Source organism: Pezoporus occidentalis, unplaced genomic scaffold (assembly GCF_034315485.1).
Source record: "Pezoporus occidentalis ecotype Australia unplaced genomic scaffold, CSIRO_AGI_Poc_V1 ctg11, whole genome shotgun sequence".
Taxonomy (NCBI): Eukaryota; Metazoa; Chordata; class Aves; order Psittaciformes; family Psittacidae; genus Pezoporus; species Pezoporus occidentalis.
In genome coordinates this window covers 2593611-2616954 of record NW_026912886.1, presented here as the reverse complement: position 1 = coordinate 2616954, position 23344 = coordinate 2593611, and the positions used below count along the sequence as shown (strand labels likewise).

Sequence of the window (23344 nt, the reverse complement as noted above, 5' to 3'; positions counted from 1 at the left end):
CCCAAGTCATTGCCAGTATTACTGCTGCAAGGGTGCCACCCCTAATTTTACATGTATTTTTAGTGCAAACATGTTTTGTACATTAGAGCTAATACAGCAGGTGATACGCATATGAGAAAGGTTTTATTCACATTATGTCTGATCCTAAATGTTTATTAAGCTTCAAGACGATTAGGTTTTGAGAAACAGATTGCACTATAGTGCTTCTTTACCACCTGATATTTTTCTGAAATGCATCAGCAATAAAAATTAGCATCGACATACCTAGGAATTACTACTAGTTAGCTTGTGGCTTTTGGCGTCAAAGCAGTCATATCAAACTCAATTCGTCCAGTAGCATTGGCTTGATAGGAAGCTGCTCATCTCAGTTTGGAACAGATAAACCATGGCTATAGTCAGCAGTAGGAAAAAAGTGTAAAAGAAAAATGAAGGCTGAGAAGAAAATAGCAAATAAAGATGTCAGAACAAGTGTCTTTCATAAGTCATTTTGGAGATTTCCATTTTAGAAATACCATAAAAAGTATTTTCTGTCTGTTATTTGGATTTCTTGCATTGTTGGCACATTATCAGTTATTAGATACTGTAGTTAATTGTATTTTAAGTATAGTACGCCATAATAAAGACAAGACTGTATCTTTAGTAGCCTGCTCAGCTCAGGGTAATAACCTGCATTTTCATCTATATAGATTATAACTTCTGTAAACTGCTATCTTTGCTACACAAAATGTAAAATATGACAAGTACTATGATATTATAAATAACTAAAAGGCACTTCTGACTAAACCAGCAGTTGCTTATGTAAGCTAACTACACTTATACAGAATTTAATTTTTTTTTTCCATAAAGGATACCAACTGTGGTAACCATTACCATAGCAATGCATTATGCATGCTTCCTGACACGATATCCCATGTCTCAAAATATCCAGAACCCAGTTATCTACTCTTCTTGGATTCTGCTTGCAACAAAACCAGAAAAAGGATGCAGGTAGCTTTTGGCCTTGAAAACACTTTTTCTCTGATCTTTGATTTTCCCTAATTTCTGGCTTCTACAGTTAATTAGTGCAGTTTCTGACTACTCTAACTTATTTTTGGCTATTCTTGGCTAGGAATGCCCGAAAGGTTGTTCTTTGCGTCAGAAAGAGTCAGAGTACAGCAATAATCCAGATAAATACCATACCCTGGGAGCTGTGATGGGGCTAGAATATGCATATTAAGCATCTTTTCAGTATTCAGAGGGGCTTTTTGCATTACATATTCACAGGTACACTGTGCATTGTTACAGTGGGCCAGATACAGACAAGGGGATTGGACCTTACAGCTGCTTGTCCAGCCAGCCAGCCAACCAGTATTCTTGTCTTAAGATGATTCTTCCTTTCTGTAACGGTTTCCTCTTATAAAAGTGAGGGGTTTTCAGTGAAGATTAATAAAACGGAAGTGTCAGTTTTGAGAAGGGGTATGTGTTAGAGGAGGTGGACTTTGTAGTATACATACTGTTACCATGCTGATCAGTCAGTTGGAATATGCATATAACCTTGCTATAACTTAATCTAGTTTTACATCAGCTCTTGAGTAAGAGATCATAACTAAATGATTGCATCTCAGTAAAAGCTTCTCATAAAAGCATTCTGTCTTAAGACTTGGCTGTACTTAGAAACATTACCTCTCTCTAGATTTTCATATTCTTTGCTACAACTCCATCCCAAGAGCACTGAATCATAAAATTCCCATTAAAATATTTCTTCTAAGAGTGCTGTTGGCATATGCTTTGCTTGCACGCTGAGGAAAAAAATTATTGAATCTCATGTGATAACATCATTTAGACCTTTCTGTCATAGCAATACCTCCATAACGACATATCTAAATTGTAAACACTTCTAGATAGGAATATATGTTTATCAGGCTCACCTGTGAACTGCAGCCACTGAAGTCATACAAATAACACTAGGAGCAATAGTACCATGAAACAGATACTCATGTTATGGGCGGCAAGAAATCATTGTTGGTTTTGCTATCATTCACAATATATATTGTTCAGTGTTTTGGAAATATTTATGTTTTATATTGCATGAAAAGTCATGTGAATCTCAGCACAAAGTTTTTAGAGTTGTTGCAGTGAAAGTATATGTAGGTGTTCACAGTGCAAGCTAATGATTTTTCAAGAGGTAGAGAGCTGGATGCACAATCACTTAAAGCAGCATTTCAGTCCATCAAATTACCTGGCTTTTTTCTTTTCTTTTAAGAAATTATAAAAAAATAAATAAGAAAGTCCACTATCCACAAATCTGGGAATAAATTAAAGCATTAAATTTAGAATACCTTTTACATAACTATATTGACCCTGATGCACATTCTTCACTACATTTTTAAATGTAAGTGGAATGTTGAACAGACACACACAAAATCACAGTACAGACACTGCAACCTTTAGGATGTTTTAGAAAGCCAGAAGAAATTGACAGATGCAGACACAGGATTATGAATTGATTTTAGAAGGGATCAAATAATTTGCAAACACTGTCCAATCTCAGGGTTCATGTAATGATTTTTGAGAAAGCTATACATTAGACTACATTGGCAATGCAACACCTGTACAGAAATGGCCCAAATAAATTTTCATTAATAGATCAAAGAGATTATTATTTTCTACTTAAACATTTTTCTTTATGGTATATATGTCACAGCCATATAAATGATCTTGCCTGCTTGGATTCAAGACAGTTTTTTTTTCACAGTCAAGTCTTCCACATAGCTTATGTTTTAATGGTAAATATGGATGAAGATTTTTACATCCTGTTTAACCTCGTTTATTGACTTAAGTGAGGATATGGGAAAAAAGTTATAGGGTACTAACTTTCAAGTTTTGGTGTTTTGTTAAGGAGTTTAGCATCACAAGTACTGCTAGTATTTTAAAAGTCTACTGGTGTAGTAACCATGATGGTTTTGTTCATTGCTTTGTCTGATCACTTATGGACACAGAGATAACTGAGATTAATGGATCACCTGCAAGTTAATTTGGCCTATTATCTTTGTTATCTTTATTGGGAAGTACCACAGTACTTGCCAGTAATACAGAAAGCTCAGTAAAAAATGATGATTGGTGGTCTATAGCAGCCAAAATATTAGAGTCTACTGAAAAAAACCTCTTTTTTGTAATGCTGTTTACTGTTATTACTACTTATCCCGGAAAAGAGGAAATATAAAAAATCAATAAGAATAAAATGAAAAATATTAGGCAACATATATTATTGCTCTAGTAAGCAAAGATATCTTTCTTTCTGAGTTTGGAAAAGGGACCATTTGATTTAGACTAGACAGTAGGAAAAAGCAAAAGGTAAGTAATAGAGGATATGAAATGAACTTTTAGAGAAGTTATATCAAGAATCACTTTCTACTTTTTGTCCCCAGACAAGAAAAAATGGAGTTTGAAAGGATAGAGAACAGAGCAATTATTTTTAGTTATTTTATCAAAATCATAAGTAATCTGCAGAATTCATTGCCACCACATATGATCAAAATCATTAACGGATAAAAGGAGTAAAATAAAAATACTGATTGGACATTTCAGTATGTTTCTTAAATTTATGTTGTCCTTAGAAACCACTGAAGTGATTTTGCATAGAAAATAAAAATACTTTAACTTTTTACCGCATTATATTTCCAAATAATATAGTAAGGTTTAAATTAGTTAGTTAATGTTAAAAATTAAACACTTTTTGCCATAGCATTACTGATTTTTTAATTTTTTTTTAATGATTTAAATACCAGAGAATATCTTAAATATGTTTTCTGATAGATCTAGGGCAGAAAATCCCTTCTGGACATTTATCTCTGAAATTACATTGAAAGGAATAAACAGCTGTCGGGAATATAAATGCTAACTCATCAGAATGCTGACTCAGTGCTGTAGAAATCAAAATAGGTTCATATACTGCAGAGATAACATGTCGTATACCAACTAGTCATATTTTTAAGTTGGACAGCCATAAAACCGGTTGAACTAAAGTGCTGGAACAAAAGGAGGAAGTAGAAATCAAATTATCAACAGGGAAGATTTTAAGGTCCTTGTAAAGACCTGCCATATGACCAAAAAAAAATTGTAACTGTCAAAGTCAGGATTTGTTAATCTGTCATCTTCAGTGGTAACAAACCTACTGTTTAACAAGGATTATCTCTTGAATTAAATTTCCACCTCTGCTCTCCTGGCAATTAAAAGGATTCGTTAATTTTGTGGAAGCAGGATTTAGCAAGGAATGAACTGGACAATCATTCTGCAATGCCATATTTATGCTGTTTCATTAGAGACATTGGTCCAATTTTGTCACTGAATATGAGCTGAATGCTAGTGACTTTTTGCACTAAGCTAAGAGTTGAAAGTTGTTGCAGGAGAAAATTACTGTATTTTACTAAAATATCTGATGTTCTGCCAAGAGATGTGAGAAGGATTTTTTTGTTTGTTTGTTTTGAGTGACTTTGTTCTAGTAATAAATCCTCTTAGGAAAAGAAGTGCTATATAGACATTATTTCAGGACTTTTTAGCCACACTATATTTATCCTTGATACCTTGGGTCAACTGACTTCAATTGAAGCTCTCTGCACTCTAAAGCGAAGATTTTGGCTCAGTCTGGAGTTTTGTCCAAGCAAAAAATGACGTGGATTAATAGCTCACTGTATGTTTTTCTCTGGAACAAATTACTTTACATTTAATGCATTTCTTGCTTAATATTCTAAAATTGTATATACATGTGAATGTATGTGTATATTCCTAAATCCATTTCTACAGCTGCTGATTTTCCCTTTCATATTTCTTTAGTGATCTGCACCTAACTCTTGTGCCAGGCACATCAGTTACAGAATTCAACCTATATCTTATAAAAGGATAAGTGCCTAGTCCTTTGGATATACACTCTGCCATAGGTTGTGCAGAAATGCTGCAAAGGAATAATTTGCTTTTCAAAAGTATGACCCTGGGCATTACTCAGCAATGATGGCTGTCAAAGAGAAGGAGCAAAGGACAGGAAGAAAATTTCTTTTGAAATATGACATTAAAGCTTAAGAGTCCTTCCACTAGAAAAAACCCACCCTTCTGCCAAAAGAGAATCTAAAAGCAGAAAATCTTAAGCACTTCATATAATGATTTTTTTCTAAAGGTAAATGATGATAGAATACAGGTTTATTACTTAAAGAAATAAAAATATTCATAAAGACATGCTAAAGCGTAGAAGGATGGACTTCCATTTTCAATTCTGTAACCTCAAGCTTCATTCCTTTATTCATTTCAACTCTTCAAGCAATCAAGATTTCTCAAGCCAGAATCCTTCCAGGCAGCAGAATTTCTCTGCAGAAAGATGCCCTAATCCTGTGGCATCTTTGTCACGTTGAAGTTATGCAGTTTCACAAGGGAGCCCCAGGTTCTGCAAAATCCAATCTACAGGCATTGTTTTATTGCCCTAGGTAAAGTAGTCTTGTTTCATAAACTGATTGAAATTTTCCATGTACTGGCATGTTAGGCCTTCTGGTTCCAAATCATCCAGCTGTTACTAATTTGTTATGTAGCTAGTATCTCTTTGTGCTGTATGATCTATGAGGAGCCAACTTTTCTGCTTATTTTTATACATCAACATGCTCAATAACCTATAACATTATAAAATACTCATGCAGATGTTGCCGAACAAGAACTGCAACTTGGCCCTACTTAAGGCTCATCATAGCTTATTGCTTTTCATTTGAGAAATCACTTAGTTGAGCATATTTCTGTATTTAGTCCTTGGACATATTTTGCTTGTTAAGAATGTGTGAAGCGACATTTAGTTATATCAGGGTCTGACTAGAGAAAATCCCAGTGTCAGGCCCGTATCGTTCATGATCCCAAGAGTGAAATTAAGATGCAAACAAGGTCAAGTACTATAATTGATCAGTTGGTTTATTAAAAAAAGACAATTATTATAAAAAGGGAAATTATTATGAAAAAGGGGATAGCGATAGGACAGATCAAAAAAAGGACAGAAATGAAGCAAGAATTTGGGGTGCAGAGAGAGAGATAGCCACCACTGCGTATCCAGTGGTGTCCTGGGGATCTGTTGTTGTCATCGGAAGTGGTGGAAGTCCTCCAGGGTCCGTAGCTCGTATCAGAGCAGAGTGTCCCCAAGAGTCTGTAGTAGTCATCAGAGGTCAGTGTCCTCATGGAGGCGTCCTTCTGGACTTGTTCCCTTGAAGGTGCCCTCATGGAGATGTCCTTCATGGGTAGTCTTCATGGCGACGTCTCTTTTTCCCCCTTTTATAACGAGCTGGGGGGAGTACCTATGTTTTTAACATCAGGCATTACATGTTCCTGGTGGACCAGTTTCACTGGTCTTGCAACAAACTCTTCAACTGCAGCAATTCTTGGGACAATGGACAGCAATTCCTCATGCCAATCTTCGAGACAATGGACCATAGAGTCCTATCTCAACTCTTCCCACCCATCTCTCAGGCAATGGACAGTGGGAGTCCCAGTTCAGCTTCTCACACCCTTCTGCCAGGCAATGGATGTTGGAGTCTTATTTCAACTCCTCCCACCCATCTCTGAGACAACAGATTGGGGGAATTCCATCTCAGCTTCTTATACCAATCTTTGAAACAATGGATAGTGGAGTCTGATTTCAGATCAGTCTCTCACAAGTTACTTTAAAATAGCTACTATAATTTAACCTTTTCAGTTGTGGTTAATGTATTTTGTCTTTTCATTAAAAAAAAAATAATAAAAAAGCTGAATCTCCCTCTATATTATTTGATTTTCCTTTTTTCTTCCAATAATCTTACATAAGCAAAATAAAAAGAACTTTTTCTTATTATACTCCTAGATACAATGTCCTTGATCTTGCCTCCTAAAGTTCCTGGCTTATGAAAGATTTGGTGGTTTGGAAAGATAGTTACCTCGCCCAGACTTTCACATCTGGCATAAATATCAGCACAGATAGAAAGAATCTGAAGCAATTTAACCTCCCTCACTCTTAATTCCAACTTCTGTTGAACAGCCTTCTTCAGCTCTTCTACTTCCAAATTAGTTTAGGATTTTTTATGTCATAGTTCTAATCCTTCTAGTTAGGGACATGTTACCCAGTGGCAGCCCCAGGACAAGATCTGCACCTTAGCCACATAAATTCTCTCTGCAGAATTAAGAGAAAATTTGGGCTTATATTGTTTATTTTGCATTAGCAACTTCATTTTCATTGCTTTTGTAACTGTAGATGGGACAGTGGGTTATTTCTGAAATGGCATTTTTACTTTGAGCAGTCCTGCCAAATAGAACTTCATTTACCCAGAACTGGCCCATAGCTTCTGATTCTGTGGTTTACTTTTCTGGTTTCTATTAACAATGAGCTTTGGATTTGCTACTGGTCCCAGTGAGACTTTGAAAGACTTCTCAGAGCTCTGATAGGATTACACAATTCTCTTCCACCTTTCCTCCTGAAGTTCTCCTGCTCCTTAATTTACCTCTTGCAGTCATGGAACTATAGGAGTTTTATGAATTTTCCAGGTTTCCTATACCTGTTGTGAACTTTTTGTCCTGAATTTCAGCTTATTCCCTACCCCTCTGGAAATCGAGTCCCTCCTGTGAACACTTGCCTTGGAGAATTTCATCCTGCACAACAGCAGTTAATAACTGTGTCTAGTCTCAGCTTCTGGCATTTCTGTTTGGGACTCTGGCGTATGCAGTAATGAAGCCTGATTAAGTATGGTTGGAGCAATGTGGTATTTTTGTATGATAAAAATAAAGATTGAGCATCATTATTTGGGATCAGCTTCTCAAATACATCACGTGGCTTATCTCCTTCCTTCTTTAAAAATGACTTGTCTTTAAATCCAGTGAGTCTTTTAAATAGAAAATAGGGTTGATTCTCACCTAAGGTCTAACACTATATTTTTTGTGATAGAATCATAGAATAGTTAGGGCTGGAAAGGACCTTAAGATCATCTAGTTCCAACCCCCCTGCCGTGGGCAGGGACACCTTACGCTAAATCATATCACCCAAGGCCTCGTCCAACCTGGCCTTGAACACTGCCAGGGATGGAGCATTCACAACCTCCCTGGGCAACCTATTCCAGTGCCTCACCACCCTAGCAGGAAAGAATTTCCTTCTTATATCCAATCTAAACTTCCCCTGTTTAAGTTTTAACCCGTTACCCCTTGTCCTATCACTACAGTGTCTAATGAAGAGTCCCTCTCCAGCATCCCTATAGACCCCCTTCAGATACTGGAAGGCTGCTATGAGGTCTCCACGCAGCCTTCTCTTCTCCAGGCTGAACAGCCCCAATTTCCTCAGCCTGTCTTCATACGAGAGGTGCTCCAGTCCCCTGACCATCCTCGTGGCCTCCTCTGGACTTGTTCCAACAGTTCCATGTCCTTTTTATGTTGAGGACACCAGAACTGCACACAATACTCCAGGTGAGGTCTCATAAGAGCAGAGTAGAGGGGCAGGATCACCTCCTTTGATAGCTCTCTTTATAACCAGAAAACAAAGCTCCATTTTAAAAGAATGTAAACTCTCTAAGTAACGGGAATCTTAAGAGTGCCAGTGCCGCAGAATAATAAAAACCTGGCACAGAGATATTGCTGTCATGGAGAAATGTTAGGTTGTTGCATTAACTTGTAACAAGAGATTAATTAATCAGTTTGCTTTTATTTGCTGCGAACTTGGAAGACTGTGATTAACTTGTCTATTGCTGGCCAGGTTGATGGTTTTGTTTTTGTCTTATTTGCTTATATGTATATTTTCCTTCTGCTGGTACAATCCCCATTCTATTCTTAGGTCTGCTTAGACATCTCCCTCTCAGTGTTACACTTGTGATAAAGAACAGTGTCAGAACAGCCACAGACTCCCTTGGGAGGCATTTGATCATTCTTTTTATCTGGATCACTTAAAATCTTCAAAGACCAGATGTACCTGGGTATTAATGCTCTTTCAGAACCATATGTTTCCCTTCTGCATAAAACCCATGTAAGGGGGACACTTACATAAAAATCTTGCTGCAAATTATTGCTGCGTGCTCCTTCTGTAAAGGATAAAGGATAAGGAACAAGCAGGAACACATTATTTTAATCAACCCGTGAAAGACATAAGAAATCCTATAGGATATTTAAGCATGGCTAGATCTTTCCCTTCCTCCATCACTCTCCCAAAGTAATGATAAATACTGCCTGCAAATAACTCCTTGTCTATTCAGCTAAGTAGAAATACAGGCAGCTCTTTTAGAGCTAGGCACAGTTGGGCTTGCTTGATGATGTTACAGAACTGAGAATGTTACATATTATACATTATACTATCTGTTGCTAAACACAGCATACAGACACATGATGGTAACCTGATAAAGAAAAAACTGGATTATATACCCATCTATCCCACTCCGTGGCTTTTGAAACATATTCTAAATATGACTTTTGTCCGTTGCCTTTCTCTATGCAGCAAATATGCCATCATTATTAGTAAAGCCATTGAAAAATAGATGCAATATGCAGCAGGCCAGCACATGGGGATAATTTACATTCAATTTTGAAGTTGTCTTATCTCCTGGGTTTGTTCTTCCCTTTAATATTGTTCTATTCTTTATGTGAGCTTCCATATGAAGCTATTGCTATTGGTAAATATGTAAGAGGTATGTGTATTCCTTCTGCAAACAAATGTGAAAAAAGGAAAATATCTTTATAAACCACCTGTAAACCTTGTTCATAAAAATAGAGCTCAATTATGTGTCTTTCCATTAATTATTCATCATAGTATGGAAAATATGCATGTGCAAGCGAGGTGATGAAACTCTTACCTGGGTTGACAAAGGTACATATAAATAGGTATCAGTAACTAGCAGTGTCTGGTAAATACAATGAAGTTATAGAATGAAGCAATAATATCTGTGGAGGAGTGAATTTGCTTTTTGTGGTGGTTGGCTATATGTCAAACGCACAGCACAATTTATGAGTAACTTCAGTACTCCTGGTAAATAAATAGGAGACAACATTGTCACCCTGTAAGCGACAGAAGATGAATTTTGTGGTTTCTAGAACAGTTCCAACAGACTGCAAGGAAAAATATAGCTTATGATAGTGGAGGGGGAAGCACAATAAAAGCTAGCAACAAACTCTCTGAAAATGCTTCTGGACAATTCTATCCTACTGCTATGCTGGACAATTTTTCTTCATGGGCTTTCCACCCATTGCAAGTCACTGGGATCAAAGTTGTGTAAATCAGTTGAAAGTTATATTCTGGTAGAATAGCACTACATTGTAAAAATTTACAGAAGTTGGTGGGAACTGAAGGTATTTAGTACATCATGCAATTATATAAAAACTGGAGCACAGTGCTAAGACAGGGATGCTTTTCAGAAGTTGCAGTAGAAGATATAATTTAAAAATAACACAGATTATTTAGAGATATGTTCACATGAAAGTAGAGGAAGGCAAGAACAGAGACTTTCTGTTCTGTTCACAGTGTAGGTACCACAGTCATAACATCTCATAAATGCCTAAGACAGATGGGATGTATGTTCTTTGAATAATAAGATAGCAAGAAACTTATCTATTGAAATGAGTGACTCCAATACAATGTGACCCACCTTAATCTTTGGCTTCAGGTTCACAGGAAACTTTCCCTCTGAACAGTTGCAGAGTTGTGATTTATTGTTGCTGTCACAATGATGTGAACAGATCACCAGAATGTTTTGCAGTGAGTACTTGCAAGTGTTGGCATTTTTTCTTTGTTCCTACAAACACTATGTCTTGTCTTCTATTGAGATCCGTGCGCTTTCTTTTAGTGTCTGCACTGCAAAAGGGCATCTCCAGCCACTGTGAAGTTACTCACAAGTGGAACATCATCACTTTTGCCTACATCAGAAGATATGAAGCTTGATTTCATTATTTCTGTTTTAATCTTCACTGCTATTTATTTTTCATAGCATAGCACAACACAAGACAAAATGATTTTGTGTGTGTGTGTGTGTGTGTGTGTGTGTGTGTGTGTGTGTGTCTGGTCACTGCTTTATTCATTCAATTTGTCGCTAAGGTCCAGGCAAAGTTTTGGAGGAGGAATGTCACACTAGATTAGTGTGAGAAATCAGCTGATTTTCTTCAGAGCAATGCTCTGAGCTTTTGTAGCATTTGTATCTTTCACTTGAGAGTGAAACCAATGAATATGAACTCTAGCTGCTTGGATAGTTGACTTGAACATAAATGCAGTGGGTTTGAGAGTGCCCTTGCTCATTATCCATTAAGCAATGGTCTTTTTTTGTGTGTTCTGGTTTTCAAATCTTAGTAGTGGTGCAGATGGTTTTGAGGAAGAGTTTGCACTCCTGCAATAAAATGAACAGATTTGCAGAGATGTTTAGGGTGCCAGGAGAGATCTCCATTTACGGCTCCTTTAGTTAATCTACAAAATTTTTCCTTTGCACATTACTGAGGAATTTTCACAGAATCAAAAAGTAGGGTTAACTGAAACTAAAACCATCAGAATTTGATTTTTGTTGCATCCTCTCTTGCTGCTTCACAGACCAGAGAGCCAATGGATAGCTCCCAAAAAACCACAGTGCTGAGTAAGAACCAGTTTCATAATGGCTTAGGTGCTCTTTCTATGCAGATGTAGGTAAACTGCTCAGTTGGCAAGAGAGCAAATGAGCTCTCAAACCTGCTAGTGTGTAATGAGGAAAAAAAATTGTGGATTATACTGAGAGTAATTATACTGTAACTATTAACGTGCTGTATGTTGGCTTTGTAGCAGCGCAGATCACAGCATGCTAGATTTCAAGACAGATACTATCCAGGTCAGCTCCAGGAAAACACTCATTAGAAAAATTGCTTCCAACACTCACCAAAACACATGGAATAGCCTATGCTACCAAACCCTTACATGGCATAAAATAGCAGCTTCACTGTGGCCTTGTTATTTTATGCCAGCTGAGTAAACCTGGCCCTAACAGGGTCTTGCTTTCTTTTTGGATGCACCAAACAAAAATGTTAAATAAGAAGAGGCAAATAAAGGGCAAGGACAGAGAGTGTATTAAAATATATCTTCATTTCATATCTTTTGCTAATTCACTTTTGGAATATGTTAGGAAGCAGAAATACATTAGTATTAGAGAGCACTGACGTGATGACCAATTTTAAGTTAGGTGAATAAAATCTTGTAGAACAGTACTGTACATGTGTCAGTTATTTTAATGTCTAAAAACAACTAAGAGAAGCTGAATTGATCAGAAAAATGCTACATAAACTGCCGTAAGAGCAGAAGGTGATTTAAGTCCACTTACCTTATCAGACAAAATCTTAGTAGTGCATTATTCGCCTTATTCTTTTCACTAAAACCAACCAACCAAAACACACCCTACCCAACATCCCAAACCTTTGTGCTCTGTGTTTAGGGAAGAATAGAAAGTTGTTTAATTATCCCCTTTTCCCTTTTGCTATTCATGTGTTTTAAGGCCCTCCAGGATCTGGGGCCTTATGCAATTTGATAACGTAACATCAGGAATGCCATAAAGGCAGTTTTATTTTTATACCAGGGCAATTAAAAAAAAAAATTGGTCTACTCACAGCAAATCTGGAGCCAGATCATCTATGCCAAAGGTAGCAATAAGTGCAGTGTATAAGAGAAGCTAGAATTGATTATGTCGTCTCTGAAGCAGAGGACAGAAAATTGCTTATTTGTAACAAAAATGTGGTTTGTAGCAAGATCATTGATCTGCACATGAATTTTTATTGTTTATAAATAACCTACTAGAGTCCGGAAAAGTCTTGACACCAGTTGATAAAAGAAGATAAAAGACTGTAAATCCCTTATGTAGTCAATGAAGTACCTAAAACATGCTTGATATTAAAAAATACCTGTATCTGGAATGAACAGATCTCTGTTTTGTATTAGATGGTCTTGAAGGAAACTAAAATGTGGTTTATATGCTTTATTTCTATATTCCTGACAGAATGTGATCCAGTTGCTGATTATTTTAAGGGCATATTTACTTTTTCCTTTTTTTTTTCACATTGTTTTATTAAAAATATTTTATATTAATTTGGACCAATATTTTCAAAGTTGAACAAGAACTTGGGATACCCTGTCAGACACAGAATATATTGTCTGAAGTTGGGTTCTCAGAAATTCAAACATCTTTTTAAACTTTGGTTCAAGAATTCCTTTAGGCTGATTTGTACCTCTCTTACATACATATACATATATATATGTACTATATATGTATATATATACATATATATACACGCACTAATGAGAGGGCTTCATCTCCCCGGAATGTTACAAATTCTACCCCTGCTGTTTTCTTAAAATTAAAAATTTAGTGACTAAAAGACTGGAGGTCTTAGAATCTTGCAGGTTCTTAACAGCACAAACAGGTTTTGCTCTTGAACAGAGTCATATTGGATCTTTTAAAACTTTATAGATGCAAACTGTAACTCACTACCATATTTTGAATCTAATCAAATGTCTCAATAGAATAGGATACCATGGCAGCAGGGTATGGCATGATGGAACCAAAAGCAAGATCCTAGGAACCAATCTTTCAACCTGTTGTGTTCGAACTGATTATTTCACCAGGTGTAGTCCCAGATACACACAAAAACAGTTCCCTGCAGGATCAAAGCTTTTGTTATTAGGTTTTGCTATCATTTTTGGTTAGCTTCTCATTGTTTAGTTCCTACCTGCTAGGCTTACTGTGTGTATCTCAAGTTTTATGATCCATCAGGTTGTTACAAAAGACAAGTATATAGTAACAGTATATTCACTTGGGAAACAGATTTCAATCTGCACCAAAATTTCATGTAGGTTTCCCTCCACTGGAATTACAGGAACATTTGGTATATATTAATACTGATAAATATTGAGCACTTATAGGCTTAAAATCGTAAATTATAATTTTATTCCCTTCATCCAGGCTGTAAAAGTCTTGTTTATCACTACTTTATTATTTATACTCTTTGTTTCCATTTTATCTTTTATTCAGACACGACAATGAAATAAGCAGCTTGCAGTCCTTTAGTTTTTTTTCTGTTTATATTTACCTCCACTACTCTGGCCCAGACAAGAGTAATACTTGACTACTACTAACCTTCTGGGTTGAATTTTTTATTAAAATTTTGTCGAAAAAAATAAATGGGAATAAAATTAGGCTTAGTGTAATTTCAAAGAAAAAAGTGAATAATCAGCATAAACAATATCCCTGTAATGAGCTCTATTAATGTTTTGTCTTCGTTTCATAGTAGATTATGCTATACTTGCCTCTAATTATAGTAAATCCTATTACATTTTCATTATACTGATAATCTCATCAAAATAGCGTAGCTTTAACAGTCATAGATGTTGTAATGAGAACATCTTTCTTCCTTAAAGTGAAAAATGTTTTTCATATTTGTAGTAAGCGTGCAAATATACAACTAGACATATAAAACAGCCTTCAAATAGGATTCTGAACAATTTCAACACATTCACGAAATATCCAGCTAGCCTTCAGGCTTTATATCTTGTGGATGTGGAAACGTTCCTATCATCATTTATTTGAAGATTTTAATAAAGCTAAATAAGGGTCTGAATTACTACTAATTACTACTGCTAAATTGAGGCATGTATATACTTTTTGACAGGAGAAAGTCCTTAATTTTAAGTAATATTCTCTCTTATTTTGCTCTATTTATCATGATGTGTATAGTTACCATGCATAGAACTCACTATTCAACTAAAAACATGTAAACGAAATACAACAGAGTAGTCTTTATAGACACTTGAGTACAGTCTTATGAACTGGTCCTCCTTACCAGTTTTTCACAGTGGTTCTGTAACACAACAGCAACCACAACAGTTCAGTTATACATATTTTTTCTCAGCCTCAAATATTCTAAAATTTTGTTTTTCTGAATTCCACGCCCTTGCTTCAGGAACCATCACTGTCCCCTGCTTTTCACAATCTTCCCTTCTCTTTTAAATACTGTGTGCTTGGAGGCTTCCTCATCAGGCGTAATGTTTAAAAATGAAAGCTATTAGCAACTTTACATCACAGAAGGACAGCAAGTTCTGGTCACACTTTACCTCAGAGTTACATATTCTCACAGTTCTAACAATACACGGATAGCAAGACTAATTAATTAGATGTTTGTGTACTGAGATTGTGATGTGCTGCAGATGGCAATCTATTTCTCAGAATCTTTTCTGAAAAGTGATGTTATTTATGCTTCTTTTTCTTTTGCATCTCACATTGAAATTGTATGCTTGGTGATTTCTTCCCTCCAGTAGTTTTCTACATGAATAAGCCATATCAGAGAGCACTAATGGAATTCATGCATATGCTTTTTTCTTTTTCTTTTTTTTCTCTACATTAAGCTTATTTAATCCTATGAGAGGGTCATGCTTATCAGGCATAATGTGATATTTGGATAATTTTGACTTAAGGTGGTTTTGGTGGGTGTTTTTTTGTTTGTTTGTTTGTTTTTTTTTAAGAGTAACGTCTTAGAGTTACAAGTTTGAAAGAAATGGGTAAATGTAAAAATACTGGCTGTTAGCAGTACAAGTCCACTTTGTTCTAGCCTGAATTCTTCACCTTAATAGTATTCTTATTTTTGCAGTAACCTAAAACTTCATAGTCATAGTATAAAGCAGCTACACATCAGAACTGGCAGAATACCAGCAGCACTATTGGTACAGGAAGCCATTAATAAATAACCCTGAAAGTTGTGAAAGAGGGATACTTGCTTGCATGTATAGTCATGGATTATCAAAAAGAAAGTAAAGTCATTCTTTCTCTTCTGAGAAAACATGGTAAATATTATTTCCTTCCAAAGCAAAATTACTTACCTCTTTTTATTTTGGGAGCTCAAATGAATGACCAGGATGAACTGTTTCAGAAAATGCAAGTTAATTCCAAATGACTCTGCCAGTTTACTACTATACCTGCTTAGACACATAGTTTAGCCTGTCATGAAGACACTAAAGAAATGTGAAGACTTCTGCTTTTGCAGATGGTCAATTGTGCAGTAAAGTGTGATAGGAAAATTCCTCCAAGAGTTTTTGTTTGGTTTTCATGATGGTACTGTATGTATCTTTATAGATCTTCAGGTCACATGGATTTTATGGAAGAAACAGTAATAGACCAGAAAAAGGTTTTGCATTATATGCAATAACTACATTAACATGGATATAGAAAGCCCTAGTAGATGAGAAATAGTCCCAGCATTGTGTATTGTAAATGCATAGATAGGAAACCCACAAACACTTTTTTCTTACTTTTGAGAAAAGAGAAAATAAACCCTAGAGTCACTGCATCTGACATACTTGTAGATTCTAAGGAACTCTTTGCCTTAGACCAGTATAATCCCTTTCTTTTTCTTTCTGGAAAGAAAGTAAGAGATGTATGAAGCTTGCACGACATTGAAATGGCAAGGTCTGTTTCAGTAGCTTTCTTGCCTGAAGGATCTGCATTAATGCTCTTGGTTAACATAAATCTTGATAAATATTATGATTATAACTGACTAACTGTACAAATTAACAGAATAAAACATTATAAACAACTGCTGCAGAAAAAGAATCATCTTTCCTAAACAGGAAGATTTAGATTAAATTAGAGATGGAGGTTAGTCATGCCATGTTTTAATGTCAGCGTCATATCAGGCTCTGGAAGTCTCTGCCATTTTACCACTGAACCATGTAATAAAAAGTTCTCAAATCATATTAAATACCACAGAAACATAGAATATGACATGTGTATCAAGATTTCTTTATGAATCATTGGAGTAAAAGCCATCAAGGGGAATAGATATATCCTAAATGAAATGTTAATTCTTCAGCATACACAGTAGCATGGTGTTGAGAACTATCTGGAATGGACAACATAAAGTTATGAAAGGTCTCTGTTATGTGCAGAGTAAAGCTAAAATTAAGACTATTCTAAAATGCGAATAAAAGATGCTATTTAACATGCCATAAAACAAGCAACAAGTTTATTTAGTGTTTGCTTTAGTTATACTATCATTTTGACAACCTAAAAATGAATGCAATTAAAGGCTTCAAATGTGTCATTAACACCTAAACTACCCTCAAAGGTTGCTGATGTGGCCATTACAGTACTAAGAAAGATGCCATTTATTCTGGTAAGCTTATTTATTTTTGCTTTTTGCCAGACAGTGTAGCCTATACAGGTTTGCTGAACAACATAAGCTACATGAGCAAAAAAAATAGTAGTTTTGCTCGTTCACCAGCAAAGCTATGCCCCCTAGAGGTGTGGTTTCTTTTTCCTCACATTCACTGAAGTAATTTAAGCATAGCTAAGACTTTTAAAAGTGCATTTCTGTAACGTCTGCTAAGAGTCTTTTGTGTCAGACCTAAGCATCTCCTTCTCCTGTGAACTCAGTCAAGACTGAGTGACACTGGTGAGAGTTTGAAAAGGATGGCACCTAGCGACAACAGGCATGGTAGGGATGTGTTACCGGCTAATGATAAGGGAAAGCAAGATAAGGTTCTACAATCCCTGTTCTAGTGACAGGCTTACTGAAATCAAATCTTAAATCAGCAGAAGTAGATAATGCTGTAAAATCTTCCTTTGCACTACCTGGAATCTCATATACATTCTGACAATACTGAGACTGAAAAAAATGAGAGGCACAATTTAGGATGAAAATACAATTACACTCCCTTTTTAGCTTGTGATAGGAGCTTCTAATGTACAACTGCTTCAGTGGTGTCCTCCAAGCTGCAACCAGTCAGTCTCCCACTGCTGACAAAAAACTCTCCATCTAAAAGTGTCAAGGCATGGGCCAAGAATAATTAGATTACATGCACTAGCATTAAACTCCACTATCGCAGCAACCATTCGTCTATCTTCTAGATACATCACTGTCCTAGTATAAATATACTATCATGAGTGGAGTTTGCCCCAGTGACACATCCATTCAAGTGCAGCAGTCATACATAATATTGTAACTTGTAATTATCTAAGAGATCAGTCTGTTCTGAGCCAAGTGCATTGGAAGATCATTCTCAGGACAGGCTTCAGAAGAGGTAGATGTATCATGGACTGTAAGCAGTAGAAAGACTATAGAGCTTGTTTTGAGGTAAAGTCTGCACTGAAGTTACCTAAGTAAATAAAATTAAGAACCTAGTATCTTAATTTTCTCCTTGGTTTTATACTGAAAAAAAACCCTATGAAACAACTCTCTTAACCTGAAGTAATCTTAAAGGAATTAAATTGTTTTTCAAATGCATGCTAGGTTCAAAGAAATATAAGCATCTTTCAGCTTTCTGTAGTGAAGGAGAGTATCTTGTCAGACAGAGGTGTTTGCCTTGAGAAATACGATCAGACTGCCTCTCTTGCAGAGATATCTACCATATAAATTTTGGACTTTGTTCAGCTAATGGGTCCACACAGGCCTCAGAGCTAACAGTGGGATGTCCAGATGCTTACCTTAATTCGGAAGCTGCTGATTGACTCCTGTTAAAAATAGGCTGTTCATCTGAAAGGCAAAAAAGACAGGATCTTCTTACTTTTTACACTATATAAAACATAAGTGCTTCAAGTAAGATGTTCTGAAAGGTAATATATAATTGAGCAACACTAAAGAGAAACAAGAGATAATGCCAATTAAAATTAGAGGATAAAATGTCTTCATTAGTATATGTTTTTGTCATTGTAATGCCCATCGAGAAGTATGGAAGATGATATATAAAATGTACAAAACAAGTTAATTTGTTAATACCGGAGTGATAGAGTATAATTATTGAAAACTATAGAGCTACTTCTGGAATAACTGTAATTGTTTTGCAAATTTAAACAAATTTAGGAATTTCTGTTACATTAAGAATAGGAATCACATTCTAGGCTTTTAAAGAAGTTGAATAAAGATTTGAATATGGAGCCAGGCTCCATTGTAAGTCTTTATGCAAGGGACTGTTGGCAAATTTCTTAACTCTTTGCATAAAGATACTTAAAGTAAATTTATGTCCCAAACCTGCTACTGTAAAAATGAAAAGCAATGTTCTGGGACTCTTTCATAAAGAGCCCTTTTACAAGGTAAAGAATTCTGAAAGTATACCTGCTTCTTTCAGGTTTATCAGCTTCTCTTGTATGTTATCTACGAAATTCCTACCACTACAATCGGATTAAGACTAGATTTTTTTTTCAATAATTTCTATATAAGAATAACTTGTATTTTTTTCTGACAGGTATAACATTCAAATTGAAATGTGACGTTCAAACTGAAATGTGATATTCAAACTAACATAGCCACATCATTCTTTTAGTCCACATTTGCTACCATTTCAAGGTGAAAATGATTTTCTTGATAGGATTGCACAAGTGTAAATGACTATTTCAATTACAATGTAGCTAGCATTCTACTAATGATGGTGAGAATAAAATCCAGCCCACAGTTACTCTCTTATAACTTGTGTGGGCAAGCAGTGTTTTTTTTCAGTCAGCTAATGATGACTAAGTACACAGAAGGATAAAGCAATGTGTGTTCAATTTACAGTTTTTAAGGCAAAGTAACATCCCTACAAGTTTTCAAACTGATTTGATGTTTGTTTATGGAAGACATAGATTTTCCAGTTATTATACTGCTAACATTATTTAAGTACAAAAATTAATTCCTCCTCCTTAACCTTCCTAATAATTTCAAGTTAGCCACCCTTCATTGCTTTTAATGCTTGATCTCTCCAAAGACAAAGAACTCATTAAGGGTGTCTTGAAAACTGTAGATGTACAGGCTCATAATGGGCACTTGAGTTCTTTTAAATAGTTAGTGACACAGAATTTCAGGACATTGGTATACATCTCAGATTTCTTGGCTGAAAATGCAAAGCCATCCATCTCATTAACAACACTAATACAGCTATTATGTTTCTAATTAAAATCTGTTGTGCTTATAAGCAATATATTTATCTTCTCTGCTTCCTGATAATGAACAGGCCTAAGTAGAATGTAACCCAGTACATTCTTGAGGTAGATATTACACACACACACACAAAAGACAATCACTGAAATGGTCGTCTCTGAGCCATAAAGCATCAGTGTTGTTCACAGCATTTTTCGTAGATGACAGTGCCGCCTTAGGACCTCAACTCTGGGCAAATATTGCATTTCATATTATTTACATTACAGCATCTTAATGAAAAATTGTCACTTCAGCATAGCTTCATTCATATGAGATATCTCCAGCCAAAGTATTTCCCACCACTATCAACCAATGTGTGTCTGCTAAACACTACCCTTCACTTCAAATATTTGCCCTGAGGAGGTCTCTGATTATATTGTACCGTAGTATTCAATTAATTCCAAAAGCAGTTGTCCAACACCATGGTGTTGAATGTGAAACTTCAAAAGGAAGGCATTAAACAGATTAAAGTTGTAATAATAACTGAGTCACACCTAGGGCCACTACAAAGTTACATGTTCAGCTATTTTTGCTGAAGTATCCAGAAGGTGGGCCCCTTTTAAAAAACAGGTAATGCTTATTTAAATACGTGTAATACTTACTTAGCTTGACTTAATCACCATCTGATTTTCAAACGAACTGTAGTTGCTTTCCTTACATTAAAATAATACGGGGGAAAAGGTGGTTTCCTCTTCCCTGTGGCCTCACTAAGCTTCTCAGAGGCTTTTCTTCCCATGCCCGTGGCTCGGGGAGGCGCAGGGGAAGCGCGCGGCGGGAGCCACCTCATGCTCCTCCTTACCTGAAGGGGGCTTGGCGGGAATCGCCGGCACTGCTGTCACGCTGTCCCGCCCGCCCCGCCCTGCCCTGTACAGTGCCCAACCTCACCCTCGCCTTTGTTCTCTTCTCACCTCACCCTTACTCTCCTGCCCACCTTGGCCCGCACTGCCTTCACGCGGCCGCCCCGGCAGGTGGTGAGGCATTTGCCTCCAAAGCTCAGTTACCGCTAGCCCACAACGGTCATTTTTAGCCGGGCAGGGGAAAGATAATTAAAATGGGGCTATTCTAGGCGCTAATGGGATTAGAAACGAAGGCAGCGAAGCGGCGGGGAGAGGGCACTGCAGCGCGAGAGCAGGGCTACGGCATGGCGCCCCTCTGATGGCGGGAGGGCAGAGCAGAAGCTGCGCCACATGGGCGGGAGCGGGATACCCCAGGTAACTGGGGAGGGGAGCGGGACGGGAGCACCCCTGGAACCGGGAGGGGGCAGAGACGGCGGGAAAGGCCTGTTTGCCTATGGGGAAAGGGGGGCAACGGCCCCACCGGCTGCCCGGCGTGTGGGGAGAGGGGGTAGAGGGGGAGGCCGAGGCCCCTCCGAAGGCCTAGTGAGGGGAGAAGGATGCTGCCGGGCGACAGCCCAGGTGAGGAGGAACAAAACGGGGTGGGGTGGAGTGCGGGCGGCCTGGTCCGGGGCAGGTGCAGGGAGCATGACAGGGTGCAGAGGAGGGGGAGCCCGCCGCAAGGCGGAGGCGCGACAATAAATCGGGGGGGGGGGGGGGGGGAAGCGCGAGGTGTGGGGGGCTGAGAAGGGGAGTGCGACAGCGGGAGGAGGAGAGGAGCGCGGGCCCGGGGGAGGGCAAAGCACGGCGGGAGGCGGAGGAGAGCGTCAGCTGGAGCAGGGATAGCGGGAGCGCGGCGGGAGGCGGAGGAGGAGAGCGTCAGCTGGGGGCAGAGATAGAGGGAGTGCGGCAGGAGGAGGAGGAGGAGAGTGTGAGCCAGGGAAGGGGGGGGGGGCAGAGAGAGAGAGGGAGCGAGGCAGGAGGAGGAGGGGAAGAAGCGCGACGCAGGGACGGCAGATGCCTGGAAATAAAAATTTGATGATTGCATGCAGCGGCTGGAGAGACTCTGTCGGTGGCGGCGGCGGGGACGAGGCAGGGACAGGGGGGGCGACGGCAAAATGAAGTATCAGAAATACCTGACTGTCTTACAGATGGCCATAGGGGTGACCGCCTCCAACAGGGGCAGTCTGATGCCCTTAAAGAGGAAGCTGTGGTGAGTAGGCACAAAAGGGGCTAGCGGCACTGCGGGCCGGGCGGGGAGCGCGGCGGGACGGCCGGGCGGGGTGTCGCGGGGGTTTCCCTCATGCATGACGGCCGCTTGAGGGGTGCCGCACGAGAGCGGGCCTGCGGCTCCTGGCGGGTATCTCCGGGGCAGAAAGTGCCCGGTGAATTCGCCGCCCGCCTTGTGGAAAAGCCGGGAGGCGGCGGTGGTGCCGGTGGAGCTGTCCGCGCCTCGCTTCGCTTCGTCCGCTCCCGGGCCCGTCGTAGCACACCCGGTGCTTTGCGCGGCTGGAAGCACGGTTCTCCTGCGGAATGACTCCTTCCCGGGGGTCACCGTATCCTTCCAGGGAGCTTGCGGTCCGGCGACTGTCGGAGCAGGACTATGGCAGCCTCGGCTGCGGGGCGCGGGAGCGGGGTCTGCCGCCCGCCTGGCATCCCGAGTGTCAGCTCCCGCCCCGGGCCGCGCTCGGAGCCCATCCCCGGCTTTTGCTGGCCTTAAAAATCGGGAAGAGGGAGGTACAAGTCTAGTAGGTTAGCGAGTGACACAGAGGCAGTACTGCTCATACATGAAAATTTTTATAAAAAAAATTCCACGACTTGTTTCCACTGGTTTTGTGCTCTCTGATGGTGTGCTGAACTGATTTTTCTGGATGAATCAACAATATGCTATGGAAAATGTGTTAAAATATAATGGTGTAATGTGGGTGAGTAGGGCACTGACAAGCATATGGCACTGCAACACCCAGTCACTCATGGATTTGTAAGAGCCCACTGTTAGCTTGATTGGAGCAATGGGATGTATGTCTTATCATCAGGACAATTGTGAGGAGGAAGTATGTGAACTTGTGAAGTGAGATTTTCTGGGAGGAAAACACTAAGAACAAATTTGTGCCCTGAGAATTTCGTATCTATAAAATATAAAGAGTGATATTTAGGTGGCAAGGGTCAAACAGTTTTTTTTTCAATGTACTTTCTTGTTCCTAGTGAAGGAAAGTAAAGTATAATAGAAGGCATGATAGATAATTTTATTTAAAAAAAGGTAGTTCATAACCAGAAATATTATCATGTCAGCAGTTGTAACAAGAAAAGGCCTTACATAAATTGTAGAATATAGGGTTTTTACACACCCCCATCATTGTCAGCTAGCATAAACAATGTCAAGGAAATGCATCACTTGAAGAAACATAATGTGGAACTAATAAGCTTTTTGTCTTAATTTCCCAATAACACTATTCCTTGTAGCTGCGAGCAAAATTTGGCAAATTTGTGCCTGACTGTTATGTACAAGATCAAATGTCTAAGACAAAAATATGTTGCCATACAAATAAGTTTTATTATATTTAATCAGATATTTTTATAGTTTATTTGGTGGTTTGATTTTGATTATGTAAGTTACATAGTGT

At 38.3% G+C, this 23344-nt stretch overlaps 1 protein-coding gene and 1 long non-coding RNA gene across 3 annotated transcripts in view; one reads left to right on the top strand and one right to left on the bottom strand.

Annotated features, from left to right (window-relative positions):
- TJP1 (tight junction protein 1) overlaps positions 1–23344 on the top strand; it is a 193256-nt gene that overhangs the window by 11229 nt on the left and 158683 nt on the right. The window lies entirely within an intron of this gene.
- Positions 145–20704, bottom strand: LOC134167841 (uncharacterized). The gene is made up of 4 exons (XR_009966300.1): positions 20490–20704; positions 18420–18468; positions 10590–10857; positions 145–432 (listed from the first exon to the last, which is right to left on the bottom strand). It is a non-coding gene; the product is annotated as an uncharacterized LOC134167841 (long non-coding RNA).